Genomic DNA, 26213 nt, shown 5'->3' with positions numbered 1-26213 from the left:
TTTTCTTGCTGTGGTAGACTGCTGCCAGGTTAGCTCTGAATGGCTTATTGTGGGGTCCAGTGAGCGCTCGGGCTAGAGCAAGGGATGGAGTGGGAACTTCTCATTTTGGCAGCAGCTGGTGATTAGGTTGGTTCTACTGTTTTGTGAAACAACACCTGTAAGTTTGACCTGGTGGTTAACTGTCCAGAAAGCTGTGATCATTGAAGGCATCCCTTGCCCCAAGCTGAGTGTTACCCTGTGCTGGGCATGGCTGCTCCTGTTGTTGGCCACTGCAGGCAGCGGCTTGGGGACGGGGTGAGGATGTGCTTGACTGGCGTCTGCTAATGTGGGGACAGGCCGCCGTGAGTCCTGGGAGCAGGAGCTGCTCACTTGTGGGCACTGATGACTGTGGGGCAGTAATGTTTGCAACCCTTTCAGCTACGATTGGAGGAGAGCTTCATTCTACACCTGACCTTGTGATGGGTTTTCTAAAATCTTTCTAGGTAATTCTAGAATTAGTAGAGTGCCTTTGATAGAAGTGTGATTTAGGTGACCCTGTTTGCATGTTTACCTTAAAATGAGATGAAATAAGCATCTCTTTGTCTTGCATGACTACAAAGAAGTCTAGACTCAGGTTTGGAGAGCTACGCTGAGGTAGATGAGGCATGCTGAAGGAGGCTGAAGACCTCAGTGCACTTTTCTGGGAAGTAGAGAAAGGAATCCACTTAAAGAGAAACACAAGAATGGTCGACCGAGATCATTGGCAGTGAATAGTTGAATTCCAAGAGAAAAGCAGGGGGGTTACAAGTTCCAGCCGGTCTATCTAGATCCTCAAACTGGTGTCAAAATACTGAATTCAGATTGTATATTAGAAGGTCAGCATCACTTTGGAAAACAAATCTTGATTTTTTTCTATGTGAAGTTTAAAGGCCTCCACACTGTATGTTTGAGGACCTATTTTTACTGCTTACTGTTAAGAGTGGCACTAAAGATTACTAAAACTGGAAGTTAGATGAACCAGGCCCTCTTTCTCATTTTCTATTTAGTTCAGTTGTTATTGCTCTTGGTAACCCTTCATATATATATTCCGTTTTAGTGGTTTTTTATGCTTGATTGTGCTTCCTGTCTCATATACTAGCATAATGATGTCATCCTTGTCCACTGCTGCGGGGAAAACATGATTGTATGCCCGTACCGACCCTCTGCAAGAAAGGCTCTATCTCTTTCCTGTTGGAAGACTTGGCTTCTGCTTTTTGAAGGCTGCAGGGAGGCTTCCTTTTTCCAGCCTGCTCTGCACCTCAGTAAGGAGCAGAGCAAGAGGAGCAGGTGGCAGCAGCAGGTTCTTCCACCATGCCATCTACTTAATCAGCTCTTCACCTGGAGCCTGTGTAACGCCTGCCTCTTGCTTTGTAGCCTCATATGGAGCTGCAGAAGGGAAGGAATGGGTAGGCAAGACACCCACCCCTCCCTCAAGCAAATGAAACACAGCTGCATCTTGCATGCTTGAAGCTGCATCAGGAGCTTCAAGTGCATCCCTGCTGGCAGGCAGTGCTGAGAGCTGCTGGAAGGTGCTGAGAAAAGCCCGGCTTCCTATTGCTCCTTCTGTGGCCTGGGAGAGCAGCAGGCCCCACCAGAGGGGCACAGGGTTCTCTGTTCCTGTGATCCTTTTGCCCGTTGCGAGGATGGGATCTGTCCTCGCTTAGGAGCCCTGCTGCGAGAGGGGGAGGAGTGCGCCTGCCAGGAGGGGAGCAGGCAGGCCCCAGCGCCTCTGAGAGAGTACGCTTGGGCCTGCTGCTCTTCCTGCGTTGTAAAAATGCACGGGTTACAACGGCACAGGCTGCACTGTGTAAGTAGCCGTTGTCTGGAAAGTTTCAAGTGATAGAAACCAATGTGTTAAAATGAACTTAGAAAAATTTTAGGAAGACTATGTCCCCTTAAATCTGTCTAGAAGGGGCTTTTCCAGCATGAGTCATCTGCAGCTGTAGAGGAGCCCTTGGCGGCAGTGTTTGCCAAGCTTGCCTTCCTCCCCTGTGCTGAATAGAGCTGTCAGGCTTCCCAGAGGCAGGGGAGGGAGAAAAATACCCCAATTCACTTCTGAACTAGATACGCATGGGAGAATTCCCTAGAGTGCCACTGGTGTGCTTTTCGTTGGCGATTTTTTAAATCGCTTGGCTCTACATAAGCAATGTTGTGCGGCTTCAGTCTAAAACACCCCAAAGCCCATCCCCAGGAAACGCACAATGGTGTTGATCTGCCTGTTGCTGCAGAGGAAGTGGCTTCTGTTATAAAGCAACAAGCAATCTGCCAGAGTTCATAGTTTGGGCAGTTGCCAGGCTAAATTTAACTTAAAGATATTTAACCTTTTTGGCTTTTGTCCTTACATTTTCTGAAGACATTTCTGTCTCTTCCTACTATTTAAGTCTTGCAAATGGCAGTTCTTTCATATAATTTAATACTGGCTTTCATTTAGGAAAGGCAGAATTATTGACAGAATCAGGTCTTTGGGACAGTGAAAATATTCCCTGATGATCTCGGTACGTTAGCAGATCTGAGGGAAGCCATAAGCAACTGTGGTGTTACTCTTGGCTTTCTTATGCCCTTTCCCTCCCCAGCAATCAGTTTTTGATCTGAATTTGATGTTGAAAATACGACATACTATTGCAGAAGAGACAGTATATGAAAATCAGACTTTTGATATTTGGGACATCAGGCGCCCTCTTGTGTTGATTCTTCTCGAGTATTGAGATACAAACCACTTTTGAGGAGTGCATACTGTGCATGTACAATACAGCAGTGTTTCAGACTCAGTTTTATTTTGCAGAGACACGGGTGTATACTTGAGTAATGGCATCATGGTCAAATGTAATTCTAATGTGTAGGAGTTCCTTCTTCACAAATGCAGAGTTCCCTCCAACTACACAATATACATAGAATGAAGTTTTGAACTTGCAAATGTGACTTTCACCTTATTTGTCTCTTTGGAAGGCTTTAGATTTACTCAAAAGTAGCAATGTTTGCAAACTATTAAATTTCTGTGGGCAAAACTTTAAGTCGAGTCAAAATACACTGATACGACTGTGATGCAAGTCTGGATTTCTCTTTGATCTAGACTGTGCTATATGTTTTTAATTGTTCACCCCCTTGTGCTGCACAATATCAGGAAAATGTGCTGCATCTTCCCAGAAATCACACTCTTGGAGGCAGACAGTAAATACACTTTTTCAGATTGCCCACAGTAAATGCCTGAAAATACCTCATTTCTCCAATTGCCAGACTGTGAGGCGCAAAAGAGGTAAGGTAACTTAGAAAGCTGACTAAATAGCCAGTTACAACACCCCTGAAAACATGGGCCCCTCAGTGATTTGCCACCTAAAGCAAAACACTTTGCTGATATTTATATGTACCTACTGCTAGTAGTAGAAGCTTGAAGTTGTTCTAAGGACATAAATATTGTAGTATTTTCTGGCATGATGCAAACTCTCAACTTACTGGTATCTGAGATGCAAAAAACCATGAACTCTTCCTCTTGCCAGCATTTTTCTGTCTTTCTGTCTCTTCAGGGATTAAGTGCTGATTATTTCAGGCTTTTTCTATACTGGACTACCTGACATTTTGTGGTGGCATTTCTAGTGGGTTCTGGCAGTGTAACTTTCACCTGAAAGCTTCTGAGAATTAAAATCATTTCAAATCATGGTAATTAGAATATGAAGCAAGAATGGCTATGTTGAGGATTTGTCTAGCTCAGTGTCCTGTCTCCAGCAGATACCACAAGCAGATGCCTTGAGAAATGTCCAAGAACAAGGCAAGTATAAATGATAGGTTCTTTATTGCTTTCCCAGCCTCCAACCTTTTGCTCTTTTGAGGTCTCCTGAGCTGTTTGTGGGTTTTGTGTTTAGTAAGCCTTGACAGATTTCATTTCCAGGATTGTCTAGTCTTCCACTGACACCAATACAAACTTCTAGAATTGACTCCTTTGGAAAGGAGTGCGGTCAATCGACTGTGCCATGTGTGAAGAATGAGTTTTTTTTAATCTTTCCTATGAGCTTTATTTTGGAAGAAAGATGAACAATTGCCGTCCATGACACTCATGATTTTATAATGCTCTACTATGTTTCTTTCAGTTGTCTCTCTTTCAGACTGGTGAGTCTTGTCTTAATTGTTCTGAATATATGAACTGTTCCATACCTTTGATCCAAAAATTACTGCCTTTTTTATTTGATTTTTTGATTTCTGTGAGCACTGAGTTGATAGTGGGTTTTTTCTGTTATAACCTCATATCTCGCTTCTGAATGGTAATGGTCAGCTAAGAGTACATACATGAGCTTGTATGTGTGTAGTTAGAATGTTTTTTTTCCCTTGGGTATCACGTTACCCTTGTCAACATTCAATTCCATTTGCCGTTTTCTTGCCCATTCGCTACTTCTTGTGCAGTCTGTCTGTACTTCTTCACAGCTACCCTCATCCTCACTACCCTGAATAACAATATCATCAGTAAATCATGTCCCATTCTTGTTTGCTGCCTTTTCGCCATACACTGAACCAGACAGCTCTACCACGAATCCCTGTGGAACTGCAGTGATGAACTCTGTCCGCTGTGAAAGCTTGACCCTCCTGTCTTTGTTTTTCAGTCTTTCACCAATTATTTACCCCTGCCAGGGACCTTCCCTCTTAAGGAAACCAAGGAGCCGTGGTTTAAAAGCCTTGCTGAGGATGGTTGTTGAAAACCTTTTGGAAAGGGCATTTCAGTCAAACCATCATCCATGTGGCTGTTGAGCCCTTCAGAGAAGCCTGATAGGTTCTTGAGGCAGGTTTTCTATTTACAAAAGCCCTGTTGATCCTTCCAGAGTTATTTACCTGCATAATTCTGTTCTTTTTATACTTTATGCTACTTGCTGGTGGCAGAATTGTACAGAATTATGGCTCTGCTAGCGGCGGTATGACTTTGGGAGTGTGACTTTATTTTTTGTGCTTTAATTTTCTTCTCTGTAGAATTGTTACAAGAATACTGCAGCACTATGTGGTGTTTCTGTAGAAGACAAGTAATGTCTATGGGAGATTTTCAAACAGTCAAAACCAGAATGCTGCAGAAGTGCATAGAATTAATATTGTGTGTACAAGTTATTTTTCTTTTAAAACAAATCTAATAGTTATTAGTCACAACAACAGAGCAGGTACAATAAAAAGGATCAAATTATGGTTTTATACATATTTTGAAGTTACTAAGTTATTTGCGCATACATGAGGGCATGCTTGAGTTCGACCCAGTAAAGACTAGAATTTTCTTGAGGCCACAGGTAGGATTTTTCTGGGTCTCAGCTGGAGCCTTTGACACCGCTGCTGCTCAAGTGTGGGGAGGAAGGGATGAAAGGGCTGGTTCCAGCAGAGCCCTTCCAAGCCTTGGAAGTACTCTGCTCTAGGGGCTCTCTATCATGTACTTCTTAGCTACGTTGTTCACCGTGAGGGACCATTTCATGATTGTATCTAATGCTTCATGATGAATAACCCAGACAGGCATTGGGGAACCTGCAGAGTATTAGAGGATGATATAAGAGGTGCTTTTCCTTTTACCAGTGAAGTCTCATCTCCTGCTTTTCCCTTTCATGAAGAGGATGGAGAACGGCTCCAGGCAGAGATGAAGAAAGAAAGAGTTTGTCTGTAGTAGTTAGATCTCTTGCAAAGTACAGAGTGAAGCTCTTCAAAAGACGGCACAGCTTTATTTGTATGGTTTACATAGCTGAAATAGGTGATGTAAATGAATTCAGAGAGAAATCTCCAAAGCAAAATCAGTCGTTCGCAAGTACAGGATGTTGTCGTTAACGATTTGAACAAAGTGTGTGGTCGTCCTCATTCTTTCCTTAAATCTGCCTACTTTAAAATAACAACAAAGGGCTCCTTGTGGCTGCACAGCTCAAGCTTGGTGTTTGAAAACCTGGCAGTGCCAGGTCTGATGCAGCTGCTGGTAAAAGGGCATTTGCATGTTTACCTAAATTATCAAAGAAAGCAAAATACAAGAAGGGGCGGGAGGGAGACCTCAAACAAATCCAGCAACTTGGGAGTAAATTATCTTCTTCAGGTTACCACGCAGCTGAATTACTCCTCAATGAATAATGCAGTAACAGTTTCTAGAAGACTGGCAGTTTTATTGTAATGTTTTGACAAAACAAATGCATGTAGTATATTAACATATGCCAGTTAGGTGTGTGGATTGAAATGTGTGCGCTGAGTATGCGTAAGAACTGACAGTGCTGAGGTGCAAGGGCAACGCATACTTTGTTAACCACTGAAGGCTGAATCCACACTGACACTTCACATCCCACCCGCCAGCTGTTCCGCAGTAAGTGTGTGCGTGCATGCTTTTCCCTATAATCCCCAATAGTAAGCATGAGGTAATTAAGAAGTAACATATTTCCATTTAAGGGAAGAAAGGAGGGGCAGGTAAGAGCATGTGCTTAGATAATCCCTGTGTAGCTGCTAGCTTGTGCATCAGTCCTTACTGTCAGCATTACAGCAGTTAACTCTTGCCTTTTAAAAATAAGAATTGTTTAAATCTATATAAAATATTTTCCTAGGCATGTCCAAGAGCCCACGCTGAGCTCCAGCTGTTGCCACATTCTGCTATGGCATGCAAGTTTGTCTTTCCAAATGACTATGAGTAGAGTTCAAATGAATCTATCAGTAATCAGTGGAAAGGGTGTCATAACATGAAATCTGATGCTGTTAAAAGATCCTTGAAAACATGTTTGGAAAGGAACTGGCTTGTTCTTAACATGGCTGCAGGTCTGGCAGCAGGAGCTCATGAAGAGATGTGGGAATTAGCTGGGAATTAGACTCCCTGCCAGCAAGAAGAGCTAGGAAGCCACATGCTTCGGATATAAATTGACTTCTCATTTTTAAATCCCTTTGGGTAAATGGAGGCAGATTATTTTTCTCTGCTAATGCAACACATTGTGAGGCAAAGCCACATTCAAGAAGGAAAAAATAACCATTTAAAGTCAAACCAAACATAGTGTCAGGGAGTTTGATTTTAGTTTTTTTATTGCCTCTTAGATTCAACACAATAAATATGGCTAAGAAAAAAGAATGGGAAGTGGAGAAAATGAGATCCTGATGAAGAAACTTACATTTTTAATTAGTCAGTTCCCAATTCTCTGATTAGAATCTTTGTAATTAACTTAAACTATTTACAATGGAGTTCTTTGTAACACTTAATGCAATGCAATGTATTTTCACATGAGTATGTGTGGCAAGGTGCTGAATCAAAGTTGTAGTCAGTTTAAAAAAAAAAAAACAAAAAAACAACAAAAAATTTGCTCCATTTGCTAGGGAATGCCACAAGGCCTATCAGGACTTCCATAACGATTAACAGGTACTTTTCCCCAAATCTACTTTCTTTTAGCATCAGTTAGATATTTTACAATGCTATCTATAATGGTGCCCTCTGGTGACTCCAAGAAGATTTACACTAAAATTAAAAAGAAAAAGGCAGAATTTGGCCTGTTAAGTGGAAGTATACTGGCCAGTATTCGTTACAGATTCATGATCAGATTAAAGCTCCTAGGCCTCAGCTGGACAATGTATATGAGAAACATACACAGAAAGGTCTATGATTAACTCCAAGTGGTGTAGGAGCAGAACTGTCATGAGTAAGAGAGTCTCTCATGCTACCATACAACCAATTTCCTATGCATTTATGATAAAAAGAAACTTGACTTTTGACACTACAAACTATCATTTATTTATGTCTAGACAAAAGAAAATTAAAAGATACAACAACACAATCTCTTAATGAGTCTGGCTGGCTGGTGAGAGGTAGTGTGAAATACCTTAACTGATTATATGAAATTGCAGAAATGAACTAGCTGTGCAAAAGTCTCTTGCATATTCTGCTGTTTGTGTCACTTGCAGGCAGCGTCTGGAAAGCTGCTCTCTTCAATGCACTACTTTATCTCCTGGATATTGCTATTTGTGTGTACGAGCTATCTGCAGCATCTAACTGATGTCTGTGCGCTTACTGCCCATCGTTCACCATGCTGGCGTACAGGACCTCTTTCAGTGCACTGAGTGTAGGGCTCATGTGGCCATTAATCTGTTTTGGTTGAAAATGAATCTTTTATTTGTAGGGCTGTGTTGTTTTTCAGTGAGATCTATGGCCTTGTAATCACTAGTGCAGACATAAGGAAGCCAGTAAGTATGTGTGGCTGGAGATGGAATAGTTGTGGGCAGGACTGCCCCTTTCAGCATCAGTTCCACTTTAAATTGGCACTGTGAAGATGTATCCTAATCAATAGTGAGAGACAACACTGGTGAGGCGATGAGGGTATCTCACTTTGAAGCTTTTAGCCCAACAGAAAATCCATTCCCAAGCAGAGCAGGCAAGATAATGGATGGGGAGTAAAAGAAAAAGAAATGAATAAAACTGTTAACAAGTTTATATAGAGTATGAATAATTATCTAATAATTCAGTCATTTATTGAACTTCCAAATTAGGCCTATACTTCCAATACCAAATGTATCAGGCTAAAAAAACCTCCTCTGCTTATTAATATTATTCCCCTATGCCATGTTTGAGAGAACGCATCTCCTCCCATTCATGTGCTTTGCAAAACAGCCCCTTAGGCAGGTTTTGCTTTTATGCATATATTCCCTAAGAAAAAGGAGTAAACAAAATATTTTTTTTGACCAGATGCCTACTTTGATCATAGGTTTTAAGGTTAGGAGACACTAGTATGATTTTATTCCCACTTCCTGAATAATACAGTCTGTAGAATCTTTTCCACTAATTTCTTCATTAAGACAATTTCCTTTTGAACCAAAGGCTGTATTTGGGGAAAACAGCCAGTCTTGATTTTACAGGCCATTTTGTATGTGTAGAAGAGTATCTAAGGCTTAGTAGTACATCGGTGAAGGGTGGCTTTTTCTGCACCTGCCTTTGCAGCATTTCAGTGCATGTATCTTGTGCTCACAGGGCTTTTCCCTGGGCTGAGCAGTTAGCCAGTTTCTTCTAGGAGGAGAATAAATCCACTGATAAATTCCTGTATCTTTAGTGTGGCACTGTCTCTCTGATCATTGTAAGAACATGGAGCAATGAGCACTTTACATAGTCACTGTGCCCAATCTTGCATTTCTAGCTAGGCTGATGTGTCAGAGTTCTGCCCTTGCTGCTTCTCATGGTTATGCTTATAGCTGCTTTCTTTCTGTCTGCTGGCCTTCTGATTTTTTTTCCCCCCACAAAGATGCATGCAGCTGAACCTGTTGGTGTCCCAGCTCCTGCTGCCATTGCAAATCCTTGTCCCACCTCCTGTGCAGCGACTTCTGTGTCCAACCAGCTTCCCCCATCAAGGAAGTTAAAATTTTAAGCCGAATGGAGGGTGGCTGCTGGTTTCAGAGCCTGGTGCCTGATCGGCCTGTGACTGATCAAAGAGGTGTTCAATGTCTCATGCTTCCTACCATCTTGGCAGTCCGTGGATTTATTAAACAGCAGTGGAAGGAGCCATGGTTTTCAATATGATTGCATGACTGATCCAGAGAACACTGCCCATCCATGTAGGGCTTTTCAGCTGGATGGGAAATCTGTTATGTAATGTAATACCAAATTACAGGGAACGTGTAAGAGAGAACTGACGCGATTAAGATGCCCATTAAATGATCTTTGCTTTCGTTTCTCTGTGATAACTAAGTTCCTTTAAAGGGTTTGCTGCTGTGCTCACAGCAGAGTTATGTCACTTTCTGTAGCACGTTCCACTGTGTCACTGAGCCCAGGAGTTTCTTCCACCAGTGAGATGGCTGCTGCTACAGATCATCAGCCTGGGCAAGAGCAGCAGTAACTTATTTTAGACTAGGACATGAAAACACCCTGATTAGCTGAAACTTCTGTGAAAATCAGGTCAACAGAATGTAATTCTCCTTCTCTCTGTGTCCTGTTATGGTAGATCTAGGAACAGTTCACTTTGAAAAAATACTGGCTACAATAGATGGGTTCTGGAAATAAGGAGAACCATGCAGAACTACAGAGAAATTCCACAGCCCAAATAGGTGGAGACCTATCTCATCTGTGAGAGGGAGTCTCCAGTCGGACAACATCACCAACATGTTGGGACCAATGACTCGCCTCTGCAGTGGAGAAGAATGTCCCCATTATTGCTTTTGGGGGAAGCACCTTCACTTGGAGGTTTCTCATTCAGGATTTAATTAGCTCATGAACGCTCATCAGTCCACAGAGGCCCAGGTGGCACAGCTGCAGGCAAATTTCCCTCATGCTGATGAGGATGCAAAGCTGTAAGCAAGTCTAATGAGACCTTTGATGAATTCTCCAGTATAACTACACCAGTAATTGGCAGGACGTATTAAGTAAATAAAGGTTAGTTGTTCTCTCAGTCCTGACTTATTGCAGCATAGGTTTGTAATCGTCCTATCTTATCAGGAATGAAATGCATGAGGTGTAGTAAAGGAGGTAGCGTTTGCTATTCACTGGTGATTTGTTGCAAATAAAAGCTTTCAGAAATAGCACAAGACAGGTCTGGCAACGGTCAACTGACCTGCAAGTCTCTTAAGATTGAGGGAATCCTTAGAAAAAGGAAGCAGAGTGTAACCGAAGTCAAAGCCTGGTAATTCCCATGAGCTTAGCTAGAACTTGAGCTATAAGAATAGATTGCTACTGTGTGTGCAAATGAGACCCCAAATATCTAAATCTCCCTCAAACGCTGCAGGTTAATACTGAAATTCATCTTCTGGGAAGAGACGTGCATATTTCCGACAGAATAATCTTATGAGCCATTTTTTGTCCTTGCATTACAAGCTATCGACCTTATCAGTGGTACTGATAACAAAGTCCACTTATTATCTATAGACAAATTACTTTCCAGCTCCTTATTTCACATAAGGGTAGTCTGGCCAGAAAAATCGATTGTTGCAGGGAGCGGCTCAGTTATATAGATACTGGGGCTGAGTCCTTAATTCTGTGAAGAAGTTTTGCCCAATTCTGGCAGCGCAAACCAGTTCTAGACTTGGGCTTAAATGGCTAGTGTTCCTAGAAGTACGCTGACGGTGTCTGGCAGAGGCACCGTCCCGGCTGCAGCCCCCTGCTAGAATGGGCACAGCTGGCAAGTCTTGGGTTGGAGAAGTGGTCTGGGGCCAGAGCCTGAGGGATGGCTTTCGTGCAGAACAGGAACAGCAAACTGTTGCTTATTTGGAGTATCGGCTTTATTGGTTGTCAGCTTTTCAGTCTCCCGAACAAGATAAAACACATACAGAGTTTGTGGGTCCCTCTGCTGGCATTTTGAACGCACAGTCCTGCATGTGGGAGGAGCGGGGAGCAGAGTGATTTAAGTGTCCTACTGTGAAGCCAGATGTGTAAGTTTGTGTCCTAATTTGTTATGAGCCCCCGACCAACCCAGGTGAAAAAGGTCCTCTGGGATTAGTTAAATCCAGGGTTAAGTCTAAGGATGGTAGATGGTATATTAACCTCTTCCCTCCGGGATGCTGTTAACTGTAGAAATGGAAGTGTCGGCTAGGGCGTTAAGCATCTTCTAAGATGTTACCCTGATGGAGTGCTGAGCACTAGCAAACCTTTGAACTGTTCTGCCTGGATACTAGAAAAACAAACTCCTGTGTCAATATATATAAAAAAAATACTGGTTCTGTGACTCTGGCTGCTTGCCCCAGACAGTATTTAGGTGCCTTTAAGTATCAATTTGCATATGTAATGGCATGATTTTACACACAATTTCAACTATGCACGCATATTTGGGCACAACCTACAACACATATCCAGCCTCTTTTCTTAGCACTGTGATACATATATGTTCCATGGATTATTTTGGGAAGCTGGAGCCTCGAGGAAGCCCTGGCACCGGCTTTCCACAGCTGCAGATGCTATCCAGAGCCACAGTGAGCCTCTGAGCACGCAGGGCAGTGCTTCCCTTGCCTGCCTTGGTGTCTCCTCACTAGGAAGTTGCTCTGCCTCTTCCCAAAAACTGCTCTGATTTACAGCACAGCCCCACAGGCAGTTGCATGCAAGTGACTGACCTGGCCCATTGTGGGTGTGGGAAATGACTGAGAAGGTTTAGGGGAGTTTTCTGTTTAGGTGATAATTTGTTGTGTGAGCTCCACCTAAGCTGCTCAGTGGATGTACTTCATTGTCTCTTCTATTGAGATAACACTGTAAGAACGCTGTGCTCATTAACTGGACTTTGAGGAAAGTTTAAATTCAGAAACAATATAAAAATATACTACTGAAGAGCTCTATCATACTTGACAAGGGAGGAGACAGAATGCCTTTCAGTATGCCTACCATAAGATGAGGTTAGATAAAACTATTTCAAGTCTTGTAACACAAATCTAGAGAGTTTGAACAGCTTGCTAAAAAATGTTAAGCTATTTTTTCTCTTATTCTAACAAGAAGTTAACTGCGAGGAAAAGCAGTTATCTAACAATTTATTTTTCTATGACATTTACCATTAAATTGAAAGAAAGTGCATGCCAACATTTGTTAATAATTTTGGTAGGATCCAGGTGGATCTAATTTGTGTGGGGGATGTGTTTCCCAGATGAGGAGGAGCAGTGCTGCTAAACGAATCTCATCTGATGGGCAATTGAGTTACAAAGGCGTCACATTAGGCCTGCTCTCCAATACAATGTAAACAAGACACAGGGTTTAATCAGATCAGACAGATAATAAGGAGCTAAATTACGGCAGGACTCATCAGCCAACAATGCACAGGGCTAGACCTTCTCAGATGATGCAAGCCTGTAAACTGTAGTTAGCCTGGTAAAGCTGAAGTTTAAATTAATGGTAATATTTTACCCTCTGGGCAGTGAGAAGATGGTAGAGCTAAGAGTTGGAGGAAATAAGTTTAGAAACCATGGAAGTAATACAGCTGCATGCAGCAAGTTGTAAAGACTCTAATATCTCCTAAAGACTTACAGATCATTTCCCTGCAGTGCTAGAATGGCACCATAATTGTAAGATCTTGCATGAAAAGCCCAGGAAAAAAAACCCTATATGACAAACTAACGTTTGAGGCTTAAAATGGTATGGTAATGCTCTGCTACGTGACAGACAGTGCCCAAGCAGAAGATTCGTATAGCAAGCCGGTGAAAGGGCATCCCTGCTAAGTGCCTTTGGGAAAGCCCTAAGCAGACTGGGACAACTCCAAAATCTGTAGGTGGGATTGGTTGACAATATCAGGATTTACTCTTTCATGGTCCAAGTGACTCAGCAAAACTGCCCACAGGATACTACATGTGTTATTGTAAATATATTTTCCCTTGGCCCTTCCTCACCCAGGCTACGTGACCGTAGTTCACCTAAATTTCTAAAATGGTGGGGTCAGGTGGTCCTGCTAACAGGATTGCACTGGCCATATCGAACTACGATTGAGATTCATCTGTGTATTTAGGAGAGCAATGTGTCCTCACCTTGCGCCACCGTTTTCTTGGTTAATCTACTGCCAGGAGAAGATACTGCCTTCCCTGCTAGTGGGCTGACCTCCTTATCTTCTATACGTGACAGCGCCGGTTGCTAACTGACCTCCTCGACACTGATTCCCAAACGTGGAAAAACACCTATTTGAAGCCATGATGCTTAATTAGCTCAATCAGTCAGTCAATCCTGCTTGCCCCTGCTGTGCCAGAGCAAATGCACATTTTTTCTTCAAAGATGGATCAAGGCTAAATGTGTTTTGCGCAGATAAAAACGCAAGGTTTCCACAGCCGTATCTGGCAGGATGGTGTCCCCTTGTGCTGGGGTGCACCACTCTTTTTGACAGAAAACACTCTCGGCTTCCTGCATTTTGATCTAGAATATTGTTTGCCTTAAATATTGGATCGGGATTTGTTCATTCAATTCACAGGAGTTTCTGTAATCTCAAGGGGAGTTTAAAACCCAGCCAAATGCATGGGATTACAGTATCCTGTTTTTAGAGCAGCCAGTACCAGCTTTTTCAGAAGAAGGTTTAAGAAGCTCCCTAGGGGACAGATATGAAATAACCTTGATTTCTGCCTATAACCTAGCATTTTGTGAGGGACTGGCCTCTGAAGCACAGTGGTTTCTATTTCTTGTAATTTTTTAATCTTGTCTAAAAAATGCCAAACATTCTCATTACTTGCTTACCAATCTAATAACGTTTTGGATCCTTAATCTCAACAATATGTAGTGACAAGCAGGTTGCAGCTAAGCTAAAGGTGTCACCCTCCTCCGCTCTTCCAAACCGGCCGTTTGCAATTGGCTTGCTTTCCATTTCCCTGATTTTCTCCTTGCTCTTCTCTTATACACATGCATGGGCTGCAAATCCTAAGCACTTTCCAGCTTCTGGTGGCAGCTCCTTGTCCCTGGCAGTGAATGAGATGCCTGCGTGCACAGCGTCTCCATCCTGCTCCCCCAGCATCCAAGGAAAGGCCATCCAGGCTCGCTGGCCGGGCCAGAAACACTTGGGCCATGTTGGTACCGAACAGGTTGGAGCATCCATTTCCCCCAAGCCTAAGCACGACTCTAAAGCCCTTTCTCTGTACTAAGTTTATATATAATTCTCTGTGTAATTATGTACTTTATGTACTTACCTGACTGTATTTTCTTATATTTGCCTCCATTTTAACCAACTATTCGTAACGTTTCATTCTCATATAAATATCTTCCTCGGCTCTTTAAGATCAAACAAAATGTGCCAATGCTCTTTATTAAGTCTTCTTAAGTACAGTGGATATCTTACAGTGACAAAACAGCTCCGCTTTTTTCACGGGATGAGAGGCATAGATCCTAAAAGGCATGAAAGCACATAATTCCTTTAAAAAATGAGTAGGATTTATGCACAAATATAGCTCCTAAAGTACCTGACCGCTTTTATATCCCAGGCCAAAGAGTCTCCTTTTCAGACAGAGTGTCCAGAAAATGGGCTCTTCCATTGTGGGTTTCCAAAGCAAAACATGAGAATCTCAGTGCTTTGGCAAGGTTTCCCTGTTCCTACCAGGCCTTGCGGGGATTAGGGAAGAGAGAAGCCCTCCCTGGAGCAAGTAGCCAGAAAGGGACAAGACCGAATAACTAACAGGGAAAAATCTCCGCTTGCACTAGCAAGCCAAATCACAGGGACAGTGGGGGTTATGTGGGGCTGCAGGAGAACCACAAGTGGCTGAATTTGGAATTACGTGAGGAAATAAAATATTGAAAAATATCTGTTTCATAGGACACACAAAAAACTTCTGGACCCCAGGCTAACATATTTCAAACTACTCAGCTGCTGACAACATGTCATAACCAGGCATGAATACAACTATAAATAACAGGAGGAAACCTAACTGCATCATGCCAAGACAGTGAGTCAATGTTAGTCATTTCGTGCTCTTCTTAATAATTGGGTTTTTGCTCTGATCCTACCGAAAATCACTCTTCTCCCACTCTGTAATACTAGGGGGTATTTGGTTTGTATGTATTTTCTTAGATTTCATGCCATCAATTTGCCTGCCCACAGCGTTTAACAAACTTTTTAGCATACTTATTAAAAATATAACCCAATTATTAAAATAACTTCCCTCAGAAGTTTTTCAGCAACATGTCTCAGCCCTATGCAAAATTCAGGTGGTGCACAGGAGGGAAGGCTGGATGGAGGCAGGGGAGAACTTGTGCTGTCTCAGTGACCTTCATTCCCTTTGGTTTTATAGCTGTGTAATCATTTCTATATAGAAACCATGTTTAATACTGATATACTGTTTAGTACACAACTATGCTGTATAGTAGTGCTATAATATACAATTATATATACATATATATAGTTATATATGTGTGTGTGTATGTATAGTATGCTGTAGTATGTAACTATACAACTATGAGACAGTGAACTCAGCCCTTCTTACATTCTTTGACTATTTTTTCATATCAAACTCTTAGAGCAGTGCTTTCAAAATTCATAATAACTGATTAAATAACTATCATAAAAATTAATAATTTAATGCATTGTTAAAACAAGCTTAATCATTTCAGTTTGTCAGTGTTCAGTGCTTTGAAGGCATCTGCTATCATTAGTAGTGAAATAGAAATGGCTTGTTTGGAGGATTTTGCTAGTAGACCCGTCTTCCAATATTTGCATCTTATTGCAAAACATAATTAAAGCCCTAATAAAGAATAGACTTTTTGATAGTCCCTCCTCTGAAAGCAAAGTCACGTGCATAGAGGGCTGCCAAAGAGATTGAGCAGTGCCCGCAAATGCCGGGCAAGACAGCCTGGTGTCTGATCTGCTCTGGCAGGTCTGCATTCCTAGTATGTGATTTCTGGAGAAACAAAACAAAATGTAAGTTAATAATGTACTTTATATGTCAGCTCCAAACCTCTTTTGTCCCAAACATGGAGAAAGCGGGATGAGCTGTTTTACATATAAAAAAAGTATCTTATGGGAAGGTAAACTTGGTCACGTTGACTGTTGAATTGGCTTTCTCAGAAATAAAGTTGATCTGAGAAATGCACAAGTATCTTACCCTCCATGGGAATGTTTCTGCTGTGTTGATGACCGTGAGCTAACAGGGTCATCTCCCACTGCGTTCAGGGTTAGATTTAGGTTTGGTCTGGTAGGGTGGGAAATCTGGGAAATCAAATGTCCTGCACCAACAGCAGTAAACGAAAGAGCATTAAGGAATTTGCTTGGGCGGCTGAGCTAGACCGTCTATACCGCTATATTGTAGTGGCTCCTGACCGGTTTTGGCCTGGCGTTCTCTTGAACAACGGGTTCTCTTGAACAACGCTCGCAAGGGATGTGGCAGTTAGCACGTGCCCGGTGCCATTCCCGGTGGGCAGTCTGGATGAAGCCACGCTGCTTTGGAGGCTATGAGACTTCAGTAGGCTGGGTGTGGGACGTTCAGGGCTGGAGAATGGTCTCAGACAAGTTTAATTTACTTTAATAAGTTGATTTTCATCCGTATACACAGAGCTACACAGTTAATTTCAACTCATACACACAGTGTGTGGGTAAGAGCTCCAAGGGACAGGGCATGCAGCTCTTCAGTGCTCCTCCCGCCCCAGAGAGACTCTGGTTTTCCAGTCTTCGTTATTTAACACTCTGCTCCTGCACAGGAGCTGAGTGTCTCCAGTATCCAGGTATCTCTCTGGGTCCTCGTTACCTTGGCACTGCAAGGTAGCAATGGGGAAGGTGTGAGGAACCAAAACGACCATCACAGGAGTCAGAGCAATAGCAAAATGCAGGGACATTAGCTACCCTCTAGATTTCTAAAGGAAGCCCCTCTCCAAAGACCTTCTCAGAGAGAGGGAACCTCTCAAAGGAGCAGGGAGAGACTCACTGCCCTGTCTCCATCTGCTGGTAGGGACAAGCTATGAGCCAGACATGGATAACTGATGAAAGCTATTAAGCACATTTCTGTGTTATTAGCTGGCAACTGGGTGGCTACATTTCAGCTTTTACTCTATCTTGATAAACGAGTCACATAGGCACACAAACTATTTGCCCGGGGCAAAACCCCCGTTTACGTATCTCAGCTGCACACTTGCAGCAGCTGTTTTGAGGTGGGAGTAGAAAGGCTGTTGAGGAGCAGCATTTCTTGTGCAAATAAACACTCTTGCAGGCAGGTAGAGCAGCCCTATCAGAAAACAAGATGATTGAAAAGATAAGGTCCTGGCTTGGGTTTCGAAAGAGCTGGGCTTGCTATGAACGCACAACTTCGCTACAGGGATTTTGTGAGTTAGAGCATGTTTGAGCTCGTAAAAAAAAAAAAGGGAGGGGAGTTGATGGCCAGGCAAGCGGCTGAGATCGTTGCACTCCTAAGGCAAGAGCTGTGAGCCAAAGGAGTTTCTGCAGCACAGAGCTGACGGGGTAGAAAAGCAAGCTGTGTGCAAAATGCTTTAATTAAACCGCAGAGAGGAGAGGGCGAAGGCAGATGTTCGGCGGGAAGGCCGGCATCTCGCTGTGGTTTCTCGCCGTGCGTAACTGCAGCCTTTCAGAGCGGGGTTCTTCAAAAGGGAGCTCTTGCCCGAGCACCAGCTGTTGGCACCTTTGTTCAGAGAAAATCAGTGCAAACAAGCTCCCCGGAGAGACGGCCCGGCCCGGCCCGGCCTGGCCTGCTCTAGCCAGAACCCCCTGGCAAGGTCCCATCCAGCGCAAGCTCTTCCTCGCCCGGGCCGTCGGAAACGGGGCACGTCCCGGCTCCCCGTAGGCTGGGGAGGCAGCGCTGGAAACCCTCCTGGGGCTTCAGCGCCCGCGAGGCCCGAGGGGACCCGCGGGCCCCGGCCGCCAGCACTTCTCTGATGTAAGGTCCTTCGCGTTGGTTCCCCCTCAGCTGCGTGTGTCTTGTGATTCCCTGTCATGGATAAAAGCAGTGCCAAGAGATTCAAGAAGGAGATTTTCAGGCCTAATTATTTACTGGTTTACAGGCTTCCAGTTATTTCAGCCTGACAGGTTTGATAAGGAAACCTGGAGCTTTGCTGAAAGCAATTAGCAAGCCTTTCATGATGTATTACAGGAGTAATTGTGCCATTATTTATTCCCTGTACAGCGACAGGCCACTGCGAAGGATTTTCTGTTTTCTGTTTGTAGATTATCTGTGCCGGAGCTGGCTGCAGTCAGCGGGAGGATGGCAGGGCGGTGCGGGAGCCCTGCACAGCCCTTCCCCACGGCGTTGCGAGGACGCGCGCTTCTCCCCACCTGGCCCCTTCCCTTGGTTTTATTCGGTGGTATTAATAATGGTGGAGATCTCTGGAGCCAGATTAGCGCTGGGGTTAGCCCAGACTGGGAAGGCCCCGGAGGGAGGAGGGGAACAGCCTGGGGCAAATGTGAGGCACACTGCCCGGGGGTGATTTCCCACGGCAGCCCTGGCAGGCTGACCGGCGGCGGGTGGACGTGTCCGCGTTGCTCTGCATGCAAGAGGACAGCAGAAGAAGTAGGAAAGGTTGTGCTTGCCTCTGCTCAGAACTAGGTTTCCTTTCCCGGTTTGTATCACTTTTGCTAGGCGTTAAATCAAACCCGTTATGTGTGGGGATAATTCAGTCCACCTTGAGCCAGTTCTAGTGCACTCTGGAAATGAGACATGAGAAATGCTGGAGAAAATCAGGAACAGGACAACAAATAAATAATCTAGCACATTCTCCAGAGAGAAATACTTTCTAACTTCGTCATTAGAAAGTAATTATCCTTGCTAAAACTGGCTAAGAGGTTAACATATCTGGAACGCATAGCTGATCCTGTCTTTGAGAGTGTGGTGGGCTAGAATACTTTTCTGGTATGTTTTTAAGAATAATGAAAACTAGAAATTATTTAAGAAGCCTCTCCTTTGAACTGAGGATGTTTGATAATGTGCTCTCTTTTCTAGAACTCCTGAGTTTTTGGACACTAAAATTTTTTTAGGCCAATGTCAAATTGTCACAGCTCGTAGAAGCATTATGAAAGAAAAAGACCAATGATCAGAGGATGAATGGGAAATCTACTTTCTAAAATGCTTACATCTAAACAGATACTTAAAATATATGAATACAAGTACAGCCAAAAAGTGAAGAAGAAAGGAAAATTTTACACACAAAATACTGCTCAGATTGACAGTAGGACAACAGATGCACTCAAGAATGAGCAAAACCATTTGGAGCAAGTGCTTCTTCCTTTGAAAGAATACCTATAGCCCTGTGTAATGGAAAAAGACACTTTGAGGTCTTGGGGAAATTGTTTAAATTAATGTGAAATGGCAAAGACATCCCAAGGACCTGTGAAAGCCAGAAAAAGATAAAAACTAGAACCTCTCAAGACGCTGATAAAGTAATAAAAATCTGCACCGGTAAAACCAAAATTGCTACAGGCAGCGCTGACCCTAAAGTCAATTTCAACACTTATTCTTAGGGCTTTAGTTCAAGAGTTTCTTAAAGCTTGAGTGGGTTGAATGGCAAAAAAAGTCTTTTCTGCCCTCCTCCGCTGTGCGGCTGAACCTCAGCTGGGCTAATTCTTTGCAGCTGCCCGGGCAGAAAGCCAAACCTCTCAGGTGGCAGCTTATGGGCAAAACAGGAGAAGGACTTCTGGCGTCCTCAGGGACAGCTTACCCCCATGCAGAGAAAAGCCTAGAAAATGGCTCTCCCACATGGGTGGCAAGAAGAGGGTTGTAAGTGCCAAGATGAGCCGCATCCAGTTTGCGGCAGGGAGGCAGAACAAGGCGGTGGGGCTCGAAGAGCTGGACCGTGGGAAGGGATGCGGCTCAAACTCTGCTCTTTTCCCTGAGGGCACATGATTTTGCAGATCTTACATATGGACAGAAAGCAGGGACCTTTGGTTATGGCACACACACAGTAGAATTGGTGTGGGGGTTAAGAAGCTCTTCTGCCCCCAAAGTCCTGCCACCATCCCTCCCGAAGTCCCCTTGCCCATGCTGACTGACCCTCTCATCCTCTGCGGCCTGAGCTCTCCACTCCCTCCCCTCTCTCTCAGTGCCCTTCTCACTTCCCTTTCCTCTCTTCCCTGCAAATATTTGAGGTGTAATTTTGCTTTTTCTGTCTGGAATAGTCAGAGCCCTTCTGAGTTTGTTTGCTGCACTGTCATATTTCCCTTCAAGCAGAAGCTCCCTGATAGAGTTGGGCTTTGGCACAGCACCTTCCTTTCCCCCAGCAGATCCTGGCTGGCTGTGGGAAAGGCCCTCCAATGCTGCACATCTTCCCGAGTGCCCGAGCTCATGTGAAACCTGATGTGGTCAAAAACTGCTCGTCTATCTCGTTTGTGCCCACGCATCAAGCGATCCTCTTCGTTCACAAACACGGTGCTGTGTATCTAACCGAATTACTTAACTTTTTTCTGAACGTTGTCTGCAGCTGTGTTTTCCACATGTGTAGAGGGCACCATCAATCAGGTAGGATGAACTCAGATTATGTGAGAATGCCTGGGGCACTCAGGTGAAAAAACAAGCTTATAACAGCGTCATCCGCAAAAGCTAGGGTTCTTCCCCAAGAGACCGCATCTAAAAATGTCCCAGACTGTCATCGTTATTTCTGCTGTGCACTGTCATGAGTCACGTAAAATCTCCAGGAAATCTGAGCGGCTACATGAAACGTAGGGGATTTAGAAAAGTCAACACTGAACTGAGAAGCTTTATCCATCTCAGCCATCACGGAGCGGCTGTTTGGCGGCAGATAACTGGGATTCTGCCCAGATAATCTGAACCAATCTTCTTCTGACCGTAAGAGCAACGGGTGAGTCGGGCTGGCTCTGAAGGGCGATGCCGGGCGGCGTGCCGGCGGGGCCAGGCCAGCCCTGGGAGAGGGCGAGCGCTCCGGGCCGGGTGGGAGGTGCGCAGCAGGAAGGAGCTGCTATTTCCTGCTCGCTTAGCAAGAGTCGTTCAGCTTAACATGTGAGGCCAGGAGGAGAGAGGCTGGAAAAGCAAAGGTCAAGGGAGAAAGTCTCGAGTGCCTTTATGTGCCCGTTGTTTGCAGAGGAACAAGCGGGACATTGCTGAGTGCCGGCACTAGCAATCCTGGCTTGTCCGTGCCATGAAGCAAGCGCCAGGTGAGGTATGGGAAGGGGGCAGCGATTCCCAAGGGACCTGCTGGGGGAACCGGAAAGTCTGAAAAAAGGATTATTTTGCAGTCCAGCTGAGAGGAAGAATCAACCCCAATTTAATGTGTCTGTTGGTGGCTATGGGAAAAGGTCGTTATTTGCTACCATGAGGAGAGTTACTTCTCTTTTTTTAGGGACAGTTGAGAGAGAAGCAAATGATATCCCTTTGCAAGCGTGGAGTCTTTCATAGCTCGCCCTTGTGCAAGTGACCTAGAGAGCTATATTTGTATCATTGGCACTGCCCACCAGCAGTCAAGGTCTAAGCGCCATTGCTTAAATGAAAAATCTTGCAGTAAGCACAGGGGCAAGGGCAGGAACCCAGGCCTCCCACCCCCGCCGGGCGAGACGCTGCCCGTCTCCGTTCCCCGCCGGGCCGCTGACCGCGCTGGCAGCCCGCAGAAAGAGCCGGCGCCGGCTTGCAGCAGTGCGTTGCGCTCTGCGCTAACCCCTCACGAGAGCGGGGCGATGTACGGCCAAGGTTGGCGGCTGCAGCGGATGGCGGCGGAAAAGGGAGGAACAGAGCGATTCCTTTGGCCTCGGCGACATTTCATGTCTCGAAAATCTTATCTGGAGTCTTGAGAGACTTTAGTGTGGCTTTCCTCATGTACATTTAAGAAAACCCTCAGTGAACAGGAGCCCGGCATGCTGAAACACGTGCTCGGGAAGGGGGCAGGGCTGAGCAGGTGGCTAATAAGCCGCACTCAGGACTTTGGAGTATGTTACTTCCTATTAACCAGTTCCAGCTGTGCTGTCCCAGTCCACGTACCTCTTCCTTATCAGTGGATTAGATATAAAGAAACCACTCTCACTGTTTTAACCATGAAGGTGAGGCTGTCATGTTTGATTTTTACCCTGTGGTTTGTAGCTAGCCACCTCCTGGCGTGGTGCAGCCTAAGTTCTGCTTTGGTTTGGTGCCGGTGTAAATTGCTGAACATGCAGGAGGATAATAGGCATATGCTACGCACACTGGGGGATAATCCAGCCTCCCTCCCGACCATTGCCCTCGGATGAGTCCAAACCCCGCATTCCTCTTTTATGCTCCTTTCCTTCCGTTCTGGTTTATCTTCTGGGGTGCACTAGTGTACTTCTGTCCGCTGCTGAGGAGCGACGTTAGCAGGCGGCCATATCCCTCCACGTGCACTGGGCGAGCAGCTGGCCTCCATCAGCGAGGGCAGTCCTAGCCTGGGGAATGGACAGTCTTGGAGTTGGGTTCCTAACTCCCTCAGATTCATCTGAAAAAAAAAGATCCCCCAAAACTTGTAATTTGTGGAATTGCACAGACTGGTGACAGCAGGAGGCATGTGGGAAAGGCTGAGAAAACAAGGTGCCCTCAGCAGGGATGTTGCAAGCGTTGCTGGCTGGTGCACTCCCCCTCCTCGGGGCTTGCTTCTGGATGCCGCTGCCTCCTGCTTTGCTTTCCCGGCTTTGCAGATGGCTTGTGCCCATTTGCTCCCTTTGCCTGGGACTCATGAAGATGATCCAGACTCCCAAGAAAGCCCGTGAAGCCTGTCCAGCTGGTCTGGAGAAGCTCACATTGCCGCAAGGCGGGGAAGGTGCCCAAAGCCACCGAGTGGTCTGGCCAGTCATGGGGAAAATCGTGCAGAGAGAAACACGCAGGCTTCGTCTGGTCTGGGGCGTCTGTAGCTGCTCTTAGGCGGTGAACTATGCATGGCAGGACCTGTCATCTGCAGCGAGACACGGCGGGTGGTGTGGGAATAGGGATTAAATAATGGAATAAATATAAACCCCAGTTCGGTCCAGAACGCAAAACCGGCTTGAAGTGAAAACAGCCTCAGGGAAGGAAGGAGCTGCTTAGGCTGCAGACAGACCTCAGCTTTGGGCTTTAGCAGCTGCCTTCGGGCCTCCGTCAGCAGCTCATCCTTGCTCCCTCGCCGGTTTGCTGCCTCCTCAGAGCCGATGACGCCGCTCCCCATTTTTACTGCCTTTGCAAGCGCTCGGGGAGCAGCACGCGGCAGCGCCTGTCCGGCCGGCGGATGGTGCCAGGCAGCTGCAGCCGGGCAGTGCCGCTCCGTTTCCTTTTGAAGCCACGTTGAAGATGTGGCTCCCCTTGGGCCGCCCGGCGCTGCCCGTGCTCCGCCGGCTGCGGGACTGGCGAGCCGACCCGCCGGCTGTGCGCTGAGCGGCGGCAGGGCCTGGGCGTCTGGGTGTCCGCAGCCGTAAAACCAGTGAGGCCAAATCCCGCGCGATTCTGGGCTGTCTCCTGTGTGCTTTTCAGTGGCGTTGTTTTTCCTTCCTAAGTTTAAAACAGGACTTTGATCCTTTCGCTGGTGAGACTAGTAAAAGCTAGGAGGAGACGCATCTCAAACTTCCCCTTTGTATCTAATTGCACACCTGGGGGACGAAGTAATTTATCCTTAAAAGAAGCAGATGGGGTGCAAATGTGGCTCTGAATGCTGCAGCAGGGCCAACAGATGCCATTTTAAGAGTTTATGCCGCTGCCGAGCCGTCCCGGGAAGCCGCGCGGGGCGCGAGGGTGCAGCCTGGCTCGCCGCTGCTTGCGTTGCTCCTCCTCTCGGATCCAGCAGGAAAACGGGGGACTAATGCTTGCTCCCTGGCACTCACTTCCGTGTTTCTCCTGAATCCAGAACTCCTCAGCCTGAAGTCAAACAGCTATAAAATCAAAACCAAGGGAACGCAGAGCTCGTGGAGGGAAAGACAGTTTTCGGTGCACCGCGTGTTTTTCACACTGAGATGAAGTTTCTCTCTCCTGACTCTATAGCATTTAAGTAATCTCATTGGTATCTACGCATAAATAATTTTCTGTAACAAACAATATAAACCTTGAATTTGCAACTTTTTCTTGTTCAGGAAGAATCAGCTAAGACTGGGTTTATTTTCATATAAAACTAATTAAATTTAGAAATAATTTTGCAGTTAAATAATGGTAATTATACTACATTTGCATAACATGTTTTAGGACAGCTGAAAGCCAGAACAGCTTGCAAACTCGGAGGGCACCAGCGAATGAACTCTGATAGTTGTCCTCCTTTGGCTTAAGTTCCTTTTCCCCAGCTGTGACTCCTCTCTTTGCCCCTTCTACCTCCTCTGCGCAGGTTTGCAGACTCAGAGGAGTCCTCAGGATGAAATCCCTGCACCAGGTCCTGTATACTAGCGTGTACTCACCGTACTCACAGCTTATGGCAATCACCAGTCCTCATATGTAAGCGTCACTCCCCCGTCTGCTAACGCTGACGGTGAGGTGGGGCAAGCAGCTAGGGGCAAGAGCTCCTTGAACAGCAGCAGGCAGGTTCGCTCTAGCCTGTCTGTCAAGGTTGTCCGGATTTTACGTGTGATATATTGTCCCCATGCACGTACCATTTTGCTCAGAAATGTCTCGATCAAGGGCAAAACTTTGCTTTGTTGAAGAAAACAATCGCTGATCTTGATTTGAAGCTCGAGATGGAGGCAGCTCCCCAGGGACTAAGAATGGCTGACCCTCCTACTTACACACTTGTGCCGTATTTGTCCTGCTGAGTAGCTTCAGCTTTGAAGTGTATGGAAGGCTTTGTCGTCAGATTAAAAATCTCTGCAGTTAAAGGTATCTCTCTTCCCTTCCCAGATAGCGTTTCCAGCTGACTCACCTGCGTCTGACTCACCCCAGGCAGTGGAGCGCTGCTCTTCGGATACAGCCCCGAGTCCCCCGTGAGGTAAAGGCAGCAAGTTTGGGAAGCTGCAGACAGACACAAGGATGCAAGTGCCATTGCCCTAGATAGAGCTGCCCTGCCCACAGATAAATGAGTGGTCCTGCTGCGTCTAGGCAGCGTTAGGCACGTTCAGCACGTCCTGCAGAGGTGGTCAGGGTCGCCCACTGTGGTCTATGTGGATCAAACGTACTGATCACACAGAGATGAACATTACGGCATAGGTCCTTCAAGCCTGATGCAGCTGGGGGCTTTGGGCTTGCGGTGCAAGCGCAGGTAAGGCGTCCGGAGTGTGCCCGGTGTCGTGGGATCAGAGCGCACCATGTCTGATCTGCATGCAGCCTCCCGGCGCGGTGTTGTGCATGATAGCTGCCAAGCGACTGCGGGCTTCCCTTTCAGTCCCCACAGTGGCACCCCCCAACATTTTGGCCCCGGTGGTTGTGTGGCCGTGGAGTGGGTTGAATGGGCTCTCCGTGCAGCTGCACAGGCGCTGGTGCTGACACGGGAGTGGTGGCAGGGGCGGGCAGGGGCGGGCAGGGCTGCTCTTTTTGCCAGCAGCGCACCCCGAGATCGGCGTCAGCTGGCCGGGGCCCTGCACCCTCTGCGACTTGGCCGGGATTTCAGCGGCTCAGACAGCCCAGGCCAGGCTGTGGCTCTGGCTTGTGCTTTGATGAAGCTGCTGAAAACCGGAGACTGGTGGATGAATTCCTCTGCTTCTGCCTGGATGAAGAGGACATAGCCAGGATGCTTGGGCAGTTCTGGATGGAGATGGCCTGCCCGCAGGGCGGACTAGTCCCTGCGTGCCGCTGAGACCACGCGGCCGGGCATGCATGGAGAGAGACACTGCACCTGGCTTGAGTAATGTATGTGCTTGTCTTCTGCCAGCTGAAATGACTGACCGGCCCCAAGGAAAGGATCGTATTGATCCTTGTACACTGTAGCATACCGAATAAATAAATCTTCCTGTTACCATGGCTGCTGCGGTTCTCCTCTAACTCAGGCGGTGAAGTCCTGGGTCTCTGTGCTCAGTCCCTATTGATTTTCTGTCCCTCCCTTC

General features: G+C 45.8%; 1 long non-coding RNA gene across 1 annotated transcript; it reads left to right on the top strand.

Annotated features, from left to right (window-relative positions):
- On the top strand, window positions 1–26130 carry LOC135327341 (uncharacterized). Its single transcript, XR_010387456.1, has 2 exons — window positions 1–15285; window positions 18507–26130. It is a non-coding gene; the product is annotated as an uncharacterized LOC135327341 (long non-coding RNA).
- Window positions 26131–26213: the final 83 nt, after the last annotated feature.

This window comes from Dromaius novaehollandiae, chromosome 1 (genome assembly GCF_036370855.1).
Source record: "Dromaius novaehollandiae isolate bDroNov1 chromosome 1, bDroNov1.hap1, whole genome shotgun sequence".
Lineage (NCBI taxonomy): Eukaryota > Metazoa > Chordata > Aves > Casuariiformes > Dromaiidae > Dromaius > Dromaius novaehollandiae.
Note: the sequence above shows the minus strand (reverse complement) of the source record. Positions and strands in the feature narration are given on the sequence as shown.